Here is a 15,158-nt window from a genome sequence, read left to right on the forward strand (position 1 = left end):
GAATATTTTCTCACATTTCATTAACCTGTGTCTCCTTTTGACATCTATTCTATTGGTTTTAATTGTGCTCCTTAGAGTAAAAACAGAAATTATCTGTTCTGCCTCCCCCATGATACTTCTAGATATTTTTGAAGATTTTTACAAGTCCTCCTTCTAAATTTGCTGTTCTCCACTCTAAGATATGGGGCAATCCAAATTCCTTCAAAAATTTATAAAATGACTTTTTTGAATCCCATAACATTCCTGTCACTCTTTCAGAACGTTGTGCAGTTCTTCCATGCTCCTCTTCAGGTGTAATATGCAGGATGAGATACAGCCCTGCTCAGGTATTGTCTACCACTGCTGTGAGGAAAAGGAGTGAGATTGCCTATTTTCCAGAGTCAGCATTTCAGTCTGTTTCTCCACTCTCCTTCTGACTCATATTACCTCCTGCATCTTGCTCCATTTATATCTTTATCCTTTTCTAGAGCCTGCGAGGCTTTCTCTTCCCTTGGTGGCTACAACTCACCCTACTTGGGAATTCCAGTGTTCTAGTTTCTGCTCCCTATCTTTATTCTCTGTGCAAGCAAAAGGATAACTCCAATTCTTCCAGTAAACATCAATTGAGGAGTGTTTCCCTAGCCTTCTGAGTACAGGGACTAACTTGCAACTCATGCACATACAACTGATAATTATCTACCACAGAAAATAAGTATAGCATATCTCCTGAAGGCCAATGAAAGTTCTTTTTTTTTATGATGACCAGCAACATTCTACAGTTTTTCCAATACTAGAACCTGTCTAAAAAGTACCTCATCTTACCCTGAAAGCCCAGGCTGGACATAAGAATTGCCTGTAGAATTTCTTAAAATTAAAGATGGCCCCTCTCCCACAGATTCTGATTCAATAAGTCTTTATTGTTATTGTTGCTGTGGTTGTAGATGTTTTTGAGCTCACTGGTGATTTTTGTTTATCTATTTATCTAAGCCTGAATTGAGAACAATACTTAAGTTTCTAAAGTCTTGCTCAACTATGTATTAGTAGTGTATTATGGACAATAAGGAACGTGAGTTCCAGTTTCTCACCTATGAAATGACTGCAGCAATATTAATTAGTTAGTTAGTTAATTAATGTGATGTATGTAACACATTTAGCACGATATGATGTAGAATTAATATTTGATTCATGCGAGTACCTCTCAGCAAATTTCTGTCACTGCCTACTTACCCTATCTGTTCTACCTTAAACACTTCCCTCCTCAAAGACAGAGTTAAAACCTCCCAAATGTAAGTACTAATAGAACTTCATACTCTTTCAGTTATTATATTTTTCATATCATCACATTATAAAGACCTAGCAAACAAATATTCCTCTGAGAATTTTTTTATGATAGTCACAGAGAGAGAGAGAGAGGCAGAGACATAGGCAGAGGGAGAAGCAGGCTCCATGCACCAGGAGCCCGACGTGGGATTCGATCCCGGGTCTCCAGGATCACGCCCTGGGCCAAAGGCAGGCGCCAAACCGCTGCACCACCCAGGGATCTCTCCCCTGAGAATTTTAAGTCAAACCAGTGTTCCTGAAATTTTTACCTCTGATAAATATATTTAATAACTATTCAAACTTATTTATCTTTGCTCTTTACCAAGAACCCTCAGTAGATTATTTATAATGACCAACAACAAAATCATCTGTAAAATGATCCTTCATCTAAAGGACGGAACCAATAGCTAGAGGATCAAATTCTATTCAAACATTACCTATAAGCTGTTTGGAATTTTAGTTTCTTTTGGGTGGTTTTACTTTTGTTTGATTATCAAAGAGACACAAGAGAAAAAAGAACCCTATATTCTAATTGCAAATCCATCACATAAATTATTGGCAGATTCACTTTTGCTGGATGAGCTAATGTAATTTTCAAAACTCCCAACTGAGCTAATGTGATTATACTCAGTTCCCATTAACCAGGGGTCAGCTGGCTGGGCTGGCTGGGTCAGGCCTCAACCTACCACAAGCTGAGGTCGATAATGGAAGAAGGGATGGCAGTTGCTCGATAATGACAGTGTCCCAGTCATCAAATGCACATAGAAAGGCAAAGTTGTGTTGACGCTGCTCTCATCACTCACAGAATGTCCAGAGGGACCTGTATACACATCCCAAAGACAGCAACCCTGTTGTATCATAGCCAGGAAAACCTCAAATTCAATTCCCTTTTATGCACAAAAGGAAGTTGGGGCCTAGAGAGGAGAGACCACTTACTGTAGTTCCAGACTGTGGCATGACTTATTTCATATCACCATTCTATTTCAGATGACTTTCTAGCAAAAATGCAGCTGGGTCCACAGTATGGGGTCATTTGAAAGTATACTGTCTATGAAATAGGCTATGGAACTGAAAGACATGTTCCTTCCATCCTCCATCTCAGAAGGAAGAATTATAAACAACCTCAGATGAAGAGTTATTTGCAATAGTTTTCAAGTAATTACCATGCTGAACTTTTCCCTGGATGATTTATTATGTCCTGTGCATTATTGTTCCTTCTCACGTCTCAAGAATAAAAGTATTCTATGCTATAGAAATACATTTGTTCCCAAACCAAAGTGGGGAAGCCCAGTTCTCCCTTCCCTGATTCCAAGCTTCTGGGGATAAAGGAGCCTTGTCCAAAGATGATCTTTACAAAAATCATTGATATTGACTGGTTAAGCTGTAAAACACTCTCCCCCAAGGATATTTTGAAAACTTCACTCTACATGCATACCACACTCATATTCATTGCTTAGCACTCAATACACCAAAATTAATTTCTCTCACACCTCTCTTTTCCTCACCCACTCCCCTCACTGCCACCTTCTTTCTTCTCTTTTCCCATCTAACTCCCTCCCCGGAATTCTCCACACACTTTTATGTGTGTGTATTTCTCTCCCTGACTATCCAAAATTGCTCCCAATTTTGTCTTAGATTAGCTTACATATGCCCACCTATAACTCAATCTCATAATTCATTGTAAACATTACTGCAGAAATAAATCCAAAATAAAGTTATTTATTGTTGAAACTTGAATATTGGAAATTGAGTAAAGTTAATCAAAGAATCACATATTCTTGGTGAATTTATTTTTTTATTTATTTTTTTATTTATTTATGATAGTCACAGAGAGAGACAGAGGCAGAGACACAGGCAGAGGGAGAAGCAGGCTCCACGCACCGGAAGCCCGACGTGGGACTCGATCCCAGGTCTCCAGGATCACGCCCTGGGCCAAAAGCAGGCACCAAACCGCTGCGCCACCCAGGGATCCCCTCTTGGTGAATTTATATCTACAAAACTTGACCAAGGGGTATGGGACTTAGAGAAAATGATTGTCATCAAAGAAAACCCCCCAGTGAAAGAAGGCCTTGATGGATAACATCAATCAAATGATTGATGAATCAAATATTAGCCTAATATTTAAATTGAAAAGAATCAATCTTTAAAAAATGATTTATGAAATAAAAATGAAAATGGTAATGTTGGAAATGGTGTCACTGCTCTTAAAAAAACAGCCACAGAATTTAACACAATTTAATTGATTTAATACAACTTACTAATATCTTAAAGATTTATCTGTGGAAAAATTGTCACTAAAATGCTTGCAATAAAATGGCTAAGTCAAAATATTCTATATCCAACGAATAAATGCCAACAATGACAAAGGTTAAGACTTACCTAATAGTAACTCCACAGTTTCTATTACTGTGGAGATACATAATAACATTACCTTCAATAATAAGCATATTCAAACTTTTAAAAGTACCATAAAACAAAACTAAAAGACAACCTACAGAATGGGAGAAGATATTTGCAAATGACATATCAGATAAAGGGCTAGTTTCCAAAATCTTTAAAGAACTTATTAAACTCAACACCAAAGAAACAAACAATCCAATCATGAAATGGGCAAAAGACATGAAGAGAAATCTCACAGAGGAAGACATGGACATGGCCAACATGCACATGATATAATGCTCTGCATCACTTGCCATCAGGGAAATACAAATCAAAACCACAATGAGATACCACCTCACACCAGTGAGAATGGGGAAAATTAACAAGGCAGGAAACAACAAATGTTGGAGAGGATGCGGAGAAAAGGGAACCCTCTTACACTGTTGGTGGGAATGTGAACTGGTGCAGCCACTCTGGAAAACTGTGTGGAGGTTCCTCAAAGAGTTAAAAATAGACCTGCCCTACGACCCAGCAATTGCACTGTTGGGGATTTACCCCAAAGATTCAGATGCAATGAAACGCCGGGACACCTGCACCCTGATGTTTCTAGCAGCAATGTCCACAATAGCCAAACTGTGGAAGGAGCCTCGGTGTCCATCGAAAGATGAATGGATAAAGAAGATGTGGTTTATGTATACAATGGAATATTGCTCAGCCATTAGAAATGACAAATACCCACCATTTGCTTCAACGTGGATGGAGCTGGAGGGTATTATGCTGAGTGAAGTAAGTCAATCGGAGAAGGACAAACAGTGTATGTTCTCATTCATTTGGGGAATATAAATAATAGTGAAAGGGAATATAAAGGAAGGGAAAAGTAATGTGTGGGAAATATCAGGAAGGAAGACAGAACATAAAGACTCCTAACTATGGGAAACGAACTAGGGGTGGTGGAAGGGGAGGAGGGCGGGGGGTGGGGGGGAATGGGTGACGGGCACTGAGGGGGCACTTGACGGAATAAGCACTGGGTGTTTTTCTGTATGTTGGTAAATTGAACACCAATAAAAATTAATTTATAACCAAAAAAAAAAGAACCATAAGTATTTTATGTTCCAGGAACTGGTGCCCACCTCTGAATGAATGATTTCAATTATAACTGAGGTATACAAGCAGGTCCACAGATTGCCATACATAATTCAGCCTTATGGATTTTGTATGTCCCTTATAAGGTAAAACTTATAATTACTCCCCTAAACTGAAGTTAATTTATATTACATTTATATTACTTCACAACGATATATAGTAGGCTAGTGTCTCAACAGTTCCATGGCTTTATAATGAATTATTGAAAAGGCATCATTCCATATCCTTGATAAAAGCAACAGCAAAACTGGAAGAACTTACATCTACAAGGAGATACATAGGGAACAGTTCAATGCTATCTCTCTTCAGCTGTGGCTGCTGTGCAAAATGGCTTAGGTAGATTGACAGTTGATGCATATGATGAGTGTATATTTGTACATAAATATGCGTGTATTATATTAAACATAGAATAAAGAATATTTTATGCATATATAAAGCATAATGTATATAACTGACATACACATAGCTTTGTATAAACATATTCACTTTGCAGTGGTAGTCAGCCAGCTGAAGGTGATTCTGAGAGAAGAGGCTTTCTAGGCAGGGGTAGCAGCGTGCTCCAAGCTCCTTAAGTAAAAAAGCAATAAGTATAATCAGTAGAGGAAGCTCCAAGTAGTACTGAGTGTCTGAAACATGGAAGACAAAGTTTATGATTTCTACATATCTATGTGAACATAATGGGTCTCAATGAATAACTTGCTGATTATTTTTCCTTCCATTGTTATAAGCTCAAGGCCTAACATAAAAGCAGCTACTTTGTCTTAGGTGGGATATTGAAAATTTCCTACTCAGTTATATAAAAAATCCAATAGCAATAAAGTCAGAGGTAACAGAGGTAAAGAAATGTGTGTATGAAGATGAATGACTTAGATTGGGTCAGGAAAAAAAATCCACCCATGAATGGCCCCAAGCAAAACTGTCAAAGTTAAAAAAATTTATTTCTAGCTGCCCTTAAGCTCCGCCTTTGTTAGATTTCCTTTTCCTTTGCTACCCCAGATCTACCTCAGTGCTCTCAGATCTTGACTAGGGTCAACCTGTATTTCACTCCCAGTTTTAACATGTTAAAAGTGGACAGTTTCATGCTGAAGTATCTAGGAGTCGAGGTACTAATGGATGCAATATACTTTGAAATGCATACAAAATACAAAACAGATTGATGTATGGATAGCTGGATAGATGTGTGATAAAACCAGTAGAATTTAAGGGTGGGAGGGAGGGTGTATATACTCTCCTATGAAAGCTTTCCTAATAAGATATTGGAAACACTGTAGGTAATACTGGTTCAAATTTGGCCGATGGGAGTCTGCTCAATTTTGCTACCAAGTCATTTGACATGAACTTAGTGTCCTCAATAGCTTGTTTGCTATGTGCTATGACAAGATGTTCCAGGCTCATCTTGTTTATTTCTTGTCCTGACCTAGAAACAGACAATTTAGTAGGAAACAATATTTCAAGACAACAATCTTGACACCAGAGACACTCGATTTGATTGGGCTGAACATTGTTTTATGGTCCTTCTCAGAGGACAGAGCTAAGACAGAGATAGGTAGAGAGTGAAGAGTGGAGGAGGAAGCAGAGAGAGTTCTTTTAAGATGCCCTGTAGGTTCAGATTGATATTTACTTTTCAAATGAATATTACAGAGACTTTCCTTACCTTGTTCCATATTGCTTCTGCTTTTTATTTCTTCTACATTAAGAATCTTGGTCCACAAGGGGCAGAACATCATAGGATTAGAATACCCCATAATTCTTCTTTACTCTATCCCACACTATACGAACAACAATCTCAGAAAGATGATACTAATATAACCAGTTCTGATTATTTAAAACAATTAAATTTTTCTTACATATGCTTTCCCTTCTCTAAACTTATTTTTCAAAGTTGTAATTTATCCACATTATCAGAGCATGTAGCCATTATACACCAAGCTCTCTCTCTTTTAACCCTCATTGAGTCTTATTTCCAAGGCAACTATATATTTTATGCTTATTATTAGTCCTAGTGTTGACATCTCTCCATTTGTTTTCATCCAGAACATTTCTAGTAGATTTCCCAGAAAAAAACTCATAGAAACAATATTCCTTTAGTTTTTGCATATCAATTACAGGGTATCCTTTAAAACTGAATGTCAGGTTACCTGGATATAAAAATCTTTAACTCACATTTTCCTTTTTTTAATATCTTAAAAATATTACTCCATTTTCTCCTAGTATAAAAGATTACCATTGAAGAGTCTGATGAAGTCTAAAAAGTCTCCTAAAATATCATATGTTCTTCTGCTTAGATGTCCAAAGGATTTTTTGTTTGTTTAGCTCTAAAGTCCAATAGTTTTACTAGAATAAGTCTTGGTGTTATATGATTCTGGACCTATATTTCCAGGTACATGGTCTGTTCTTTCCATTTAAGCATCAATAAAAATAAAAAATACAATGCATTTAACCCATAAAATTATATTTAAAACCAGGAGTTTATAATGATATAAAAAAATCAATTGGAAAAAATCAATTGGTCACCCTTGGAGGAAGACAGGGAACCGACTCATTAGCTAACAAACTGGTAAAGGGAAAGAAGCAAACATTGATCCTGTCTTTTCTATACAAACACTGGATAAAATAGAAAAGAGAAAGATCTATTCATAAAAATATTTTAAACTAATAAAGGAAAACAAAAAGATTGAAATATAGTATCACGTTGCATGACAGGAGGTTTATTTTCAATTCCAACTCCCTCATCTTGCACTTGAGGTTGACTGCATATAATTTATTAAATTTGTAGTCATCAGTTATCTTAAATGATTAGTTATTGATATGAGATGGGTATGACAGGTCAACTGTGGATGAAGAATATTCTGTCTTCCTTTATGGAGGCCATGTTATTCAAAATAACCTTACAGTGTTTTTGAAGCCTTAGAGAACATATGAAATTAGAAGAGGTCCAACCACAATACAGGCAACATCACAGCACGTCACACAGACATCCTAAATATGGATTTCCAGGAACAGTGGCAATGAAACAGAACCTAATATATAAAAATAACATTAACAATACTCATTATGGATAAGAGCTAAAATTTCCTAGGAGTTACAAAATGCAGCGCTGGACTAATTGCATTTGATTCTCACAACAAACCTTTGAGGCAACCCGTTATTTTCCCAGTCATAAATAAATGTACATTTCTCCTGGTTTGTATCTTATCCCTGAATCAGTCTCATTTTTAAGAGGTGACATTTTACTGATGGATTTATACAAAGACTAACAGGAATTTGGAAATTTGTCTATAGACACTTATACAATATGGCAATAAGGAAAATAGGCATAAATCCCAGAAACAAGGGATGCAGGGTATAGGGAGAGCTCTCATCCATTTGCAGCCAATTTTGCAGACATTACCAAGGGGGTATTTTGTAATTCCTTTTCCTGAGAAACACTTGCACTATCCAGAAAGTGGTCAAAAAGAGAAAGAAAACATTCCCTTCTACATCTTCTGGATTGAAAGAAGATGGGGAGGAGATATCATAATTTCACTCATAAAATTTCAAAATCAGCTGCCTTCAGGATTAACTATAAGCACTAGTAGAGCAGTTTCAACACTCTAGAGCAGAATATTTGCAAAGATGGAACTCTCAACTGGACTGTCCAGTAGAGACCTACAGAAGATGAGTCACAGCTTTGCAGCACAGAAAGTCATAGAATAATATCAACAATTTATACTATACCAGTTTTGGAACCCAAAGAGATTTACTTACTCTTTGAAAAATAGACTTTTTCTCACTAGAAGATGAATAATCTAAAAATAACAATGAAGCCTGAAAAATAAAAGGAGCAAAATAAGAGAGGAAGATACAAAACACAAGGCAGAGAAAGCACATATTCTTAAAAAGTATTTACTCTATTATACATCTGTTTTATCCTCTCAATGAAAGTAAAAAATATCCAAACATAAAGCAAAAGATGAAAGGTACAAAAAACCAAGACCCTGAAATGAAAATTGAGATGTCATTGTAAGGAAAGAATATAGGGAAACTATAATGTAATAAGACTTAAGGTGACATTGGAAACAATAAAGAACAGAATCTGTACAGGCATACCTCCTTGTGTTGTGTTTCACTATATTGTGCTTTACAGATATTGCATTTTTTACAAATTGAAGGTTTGTGGCAACCCTACATCAGGCAAACCTATCAACAACGTTTTTCCAACAGCATTTGCTCACTTAGTGTCTCTGTCACATTTTAGTAATTCTCACAATATTTCAAACTTTTTCATAGTGATTATATTTGTAATGCTGACCTGTGATCGGTGATTATGACTCGCTGAAAGCTCAAACAATGGTTAGCATTTTTTAGCAATAAAATATTTTTAAGGTCTGTAGATTGTCTTTTTAACATAATGCCAATACACACTCAATAGACTGTATACTGTAAGTATAACTTTAATAAGCATTGGGAGACCAAAAAGTTCATTTAGCTCACTTTATTGTTATATTCCCTTTATTTTGGTGGTCTAGAACTGACCACACATTTCGAGGGTATACCTATATTCTGTGGTAGATTACAAGTATGCTGCTGTGATTGAATGTTTATGTCCCTCCCTAATTATTATGTTGAAATCCTAACCCTCAAGGTGGTGCTTTGGATACTAGAAAACAACTGACAGTGCTCAGGTGCTGAAGGAAAATCATTTTAAATGTAATATATTCTATATGCCACACAAATCACAAAACTGAATAGGAAAATGATTTCAAATATGAAGCAAGTGAAAATGTGGCATGATTTTGGAATGTGAGGAAATCATCCATTTTTACCATGACTTTATAGGAATATTCCCCTTCCATTAATATAGGAATGAGATAAAGGCAATATAATTCCAACACACAAGTTGATAAAGCCTTGAATAGATTTAAATATTCAATATTTAATAATCTAATTCAATGTGTGTTGGCCTTAAGCTGTTTGTTAGAAGCAAACTATATGCAAATACAGAAGAATTAATTGGGGCTTATTATAGACTGAATTGCATACCACCACCCCTAATTCATATGTTGAAGCCTTAACCCCCAGCACCTCAGAATGTGACAGCATTTGGAAATAGGGCCTTTAAAGAGAAGATTAAGTTAAATGAGGTCATTGGGGTGGGTCCTAATCTAATATGACTGATGTCCTTGTAAAATGAGGTGATTCATACATATGAGACAGACCCCAGGGGTGTACAAAGACAGAGAGAAAAGTCATGTGATGTTGAGAAGACAGCTATCAGCAACCCAAAGAGAGAAGCCTCAGAGGAAAACAAGCCTGCAGAGACCCTGATCTTGGACTTTTAACCTCCAGAACTGTGACAGAATAAATTTATGTTGTTTAACCCCCACCCCCACAGCCTGTGGTATTTTGTTTCAGCAGCGCTAGCAAACTAATACAAGGCTTAAAACAGAGGGATGTGTTATTGAACTTATTATTTTAAAGCAAAGGGGTGAAACAAATGGAAGAAGAGGTGGAGGGGATGGTAGCAGCTCTGATCTCACTTTAGATAGTAGGAAATCAAAGAACATTAGTTAAATTTTATAGAACAAAAAATAAAGCTTTGAGCATGTTATTTAATGTTATACAGGCAACCGTGAGAATAATTGAATAACAGTATAATCAAAATGTGGGAGGAGGGGAAGAAAAGAGAGGTGCGGGGTCACATAAGTGGGGTAAATGTTTTTATTTCTCCAAGTCCAAAGCCAATAACCATTAAACATCTAGCAAATATTTATTGAACATCTATTATGTGTCAAGCACTATTCTAGACACCTGAGATCCATAAGTTAATACCAGATTGCCTGCCCTCTCGGAGTCTCTACAATAGAGCAGAGAAACAGACAATAATTAGTGAAGGGAGTTAATACAGAAACCTAGAGACAGGGGAGGGTCACCTTACAGGAGCACTGAACTTGGGTTAAGGTACTTGGCCGGTGTATGATGACCCTACCAAGAGCTCAAGTCCTTGCAAGTCAGTCGTTAAAGTACTGAACAGAGAAGTGTAGGATAGGGAGTGCATCTGAAGGGACAAACAGAGGACATCCAGGATAACATAATAAGTACATTGTTTAAGTTGTTTGAAGTTGATACGAGCTCTGAGAGAAAGGCAAATGTGGTGGAATGAATCAGAAACAGGGTATAGGAAGCGGCCTATAATTTTAAATAAATATAATTTCAAATAAAGGTGCTCAGCTACATTTCATTGAGAAAATCTCTTATTTCAGCAAATACTAGAAAAGGGGCAGGAGTGAGTCTTTTATATATCTAATGCAAAAGTATTCCACAGAGCAGGAATATCTAGTACAAGCATCCAATGATGGGAACATGCCTGAGGAATAAAATGTAGAACGTAAAAATCATTATTCAAATTTAGTATATTAGAGAGGTAAATGTAGGAAACATTTCATTCACTGGACAGATTTATATGGAGTATAATGATGTCTCTATTACTCTTCTAGGTCTGAAGGTCCAGGATTTCATAATAGGAGACAAGGTATGAGGTCTCTGGAAGCTCACACATTCATGGGATAAACATCAAATAGCCAAGTAAACAAGGAGATAGACAAGGTGACTTTGGATCATGGCGTGTTCTCTAAGGAAAATAAATCAAAGGAGAATGAGAAAGGGAGGTTGGAAGCCAGGGTCGTTTCAGAGTGAGTGGTCCAAGGAGACATCTTTGAAGAAATGAATGACACTAAAATCAAGAGGCAGCCAAGGGGAGATCTAAGTTCCAGCCAGAGGGCTAACAAACACAGAGATTTGTAGTGAGAGCAAGCTTGAGGCATTTGCAAACTGGAAAGAACACTGGTTTAAGAAACAAAAATCAAAACAAAACAAAATGAAATCATTAAACATGGATTGCCTTTAGGATGCAAAACAGCTAATGAGGAAGAATAAAGAAAAAAACTATTTTTTATGATTTGTCTTTCTGTTTGATGAAAGTTAAAACTGCTAAGATATCACAAGTTGGATAACAATACCAAAATATATAAAGCAAAAACAAGGTGCAATAGAACAGCAAGCACCAGAGCAGTGGGAGTCTTTTCACACATATCCATCTGCCCTTAAATCAAATTAAAGGAGTAACCACAAGAATTAATATATAGAAGGTAAGGATGATATAATTTCTAATCTTGAATAATAGAAGTTTGAAACATTTATAACTTCATATAATTTTAAATGTATAAGGAAACGAACTAGGAGTGGCGGAAGGGGAGGAGGGCAGTGGGTGGGGGTGACTGGGTGGCGGGCACTGAGGGGGCACTTGACGGGATGAGCACTGGGTGTTATTCTGTATGTTGGCAATTTGAACACCAATAAAAAATAAATTTATTATTAAAAATAAATAAATAAAATGATGGAAAAAAATTAAAAAACAAATTTATAAGTTGAGACGCAACTTCCTGAATCCTAAGGAAGTACCCATGCAATATTATTTAATGATTGTGTATAAGGATGTAATAATCATTTATGGGGACACAAAACTATTAATTTCCATGAACCAGTAAACTATGTATTGGCTTAGGCAACTTTGAGTTGGGTTTTTATCCCTTGTCAACTCATTTCTCAAGCTTCCTACTAACATTTTTGTCTATAATACTCTGTCCAAACATCAAGTCTTCATTATCCTTCTGGTCAATTTTCTCCCATTTTACACCACCCACAGTCAGTCTTTAATCTCCTTTATTTCATTTTCTCTCACCAGATCTTTGGGATATATAAATACAATCAAATTATTTGATTATTTAAAATGTGATTGGATCCCTCTGGTTAAAATCCAAACTTCACTATATGGGCCACAAGATCCTTCCTGATTGGTACCCTTGATTGCAACAGCCTACCACTAATCAAATTAGATATCATCCTTTAGTCATAACCAAACGTTTTCATGCCAAGCTATTTCTTTCTTCTGTGCCTCTCTTTGAATTTGGAAAACCCTGTCTGCCACCTGAATCTCAGTTCTAAGGAGTGAAGACATCCTGGTAAAAGTGAATGGCCGGTCACCAAGAAAGGGCGAGAAGCAGTCTGAATCTCCTATGCCAATGGAGAAAGTCCTTTGGCCCTGACACTGAGGAGTAAACCTCATCATTTCTCTGAGAGCTATCAGTTATTAAGATTATACATTATAAGTTATTAAGACTAAATGCAAAAAAAAAAGGCTAATGCAAGGTTTATGAGATTGACACCCAAAGGGCAGAGAACTGAGGGAAATTCTTCACAATAGCAAGAGAAAAAAACAGGACTCCATGTAGAGAACTGTGGCAGGAAAGATCTGAAACTCAAATTGCTACTGATGAGGACATGCAGACAATATACAGGATTGAGAGTAAGGGCAAAAAAGCTGAAACCAGAAGTGCACAGTGTGGATAGGCTTTACAAGAATGAGTCTAGCTCAAGAAGAAATTGAAGAGACTGGTGATTCCCTCAAAGTTGCACAATAATGTCCACATTTTTGTGAACAGCATTGGAGAGCAGAAAGAATGACAAGATAGATATTTTGCCCAAGAGCCAAAGCCCTTGTTGGCTTGCTCTTCATATGACATAATGTCCCCAGAACTAGAAAATGTTCAAATTTCATGTAACCTATTCAGTTATGAAGTTAATAATTAATATGAAAGATATTATCTGAATACACATTTTAAAATGCAACAGATGCTTTAAAAGGGTATTATTTCCTGCACCAAAGATAAAATCTGACTTAAAAATTCATGTATTAAATGTCACCTTGAAAGTGTAAGGACAGCTGCACACACTATTATATGCAGTCACAAGCAAAAATAATTTGCACTGTGAACAGAATTCAACAGAAACCAAAAACAAAAAACAAAAAGGTAATGGAAGGGTGGGAGAAGGCACAATCAACATTAATTTATGGAGATATAAAATAAACCTCTTTTACAGTAACATGAAAAAATAACACTTTTTCTTAGAATAGAGGTAATTTATGTTCATTATAAGAAAAACAAATGAGAAAAAGAAGGAAATTAGAGTAACAAAGTATCACGGGAGATAGCAATTATACCCATTAACATTTTGATAATTCTCCTTCCACACAAATTTCTATGTATTTATGCACCCAAAGTAGCTTACATACTATACTTAATGCTTTTTAGCTTGATTTTTTTACATTTTAAAATACCATGATTAATTAATACCTGCATTAATTATTCTTCTAAAGTATATTATATGAGTAACTATTCAATTAGATAGAGGTAGCATTTGCTTTATTTAAACAGTACCTATTCTTAAACAGATATAGAGAATTAACTACTTTTACCACTATATACAATGTTATATCCTTGCAGCTTAGTTTTAAACTTCCATAATAATGTCATTAAGCCAATATCTTTCAAACCATATTGTGTGGTGGTCTATTTCCTTGCAGTGTTTGGCCCCAAAATGATTCTATGACCAAATAAGTTTAGACAAGAATTTTTTTGATATCCTTTTGAAGTTCATAATGTACATTAGCAGATTTAAAGTTTTGAGAAACTCTCTTGCCTAAAAGCTTAATTTAAGCCAGGATTTTGCCAAATTGTTTAAACCACAGAAAATCCTTCACATTCATGTACACCTGTTAATATGCCTCAGAAATGTATATCTTACAATTGTTTTTTTTTATCTTACAATTCTTAAAAGTGAAATTGCTCAAAGTGTAGGATCATCTTAAAGTTCACAGTCTCTTGTGAACAAGGAAACTTCTTAAAGGGATCTGAGTGTTAAAGACAATCTTCTCCAAACCAAAGACAGTAATGAGGATAATCATTTGTTTGCCTTTGTCAGTTTGATAGGTGGCCAATTATAATGTTTTAACTGGCATTTCCTATTTGTTAATGAGTTTGACCTTTATTCTTCATTTATTGAAGATGTATATTTCCTTTCGTTTGTACAAATTGCTTATTTTCATGACCTTTGTTTATTTTTCTATTACAGTGATCATCTTTTCCTTTACTTATAGAGTCCTTTGCATGTAAGTAATATTAATATTTTTTAATGTTTCAAATATTTTATTAGATTGTTTTTCAATTACATTTATGATTTTTAATCTTGTTTATTTCTTTTTATACAGACAAAACCAGCACAAATGTTCATGTATGATTGCTGCCTTGTGTCTTAGTAGAAGGCTTTCTTCATCTAAAAATCATATAAACTCTAACTATTTAACTAATAAGAAAGATTTCAGCAAGAAAACCAGGTACAAGCACAATATACCACAACCAATATATTTCCTATAAAAATATCCTATTTACCACAAAAGAATCATACACTATAAAGTTTCCAGCAATGAACTTTATAAGAAATATGTAGGACCTTTATGG

This window comes from Vulpes vulpes, chromosome 9 (genome assembly GCF_048418805.1).
Source record: "Vulpes vulpes isolate BD-2025 chromosome 9, VulVul3, whole genome shotgun sequence".
In the NCBI taxonomy this organism is placed as follows: Eukaryota; Metazoa; Chordata; class Mammalia; order Carnivora; family Canidae; genus Vulpes; species Vulpes vulpes.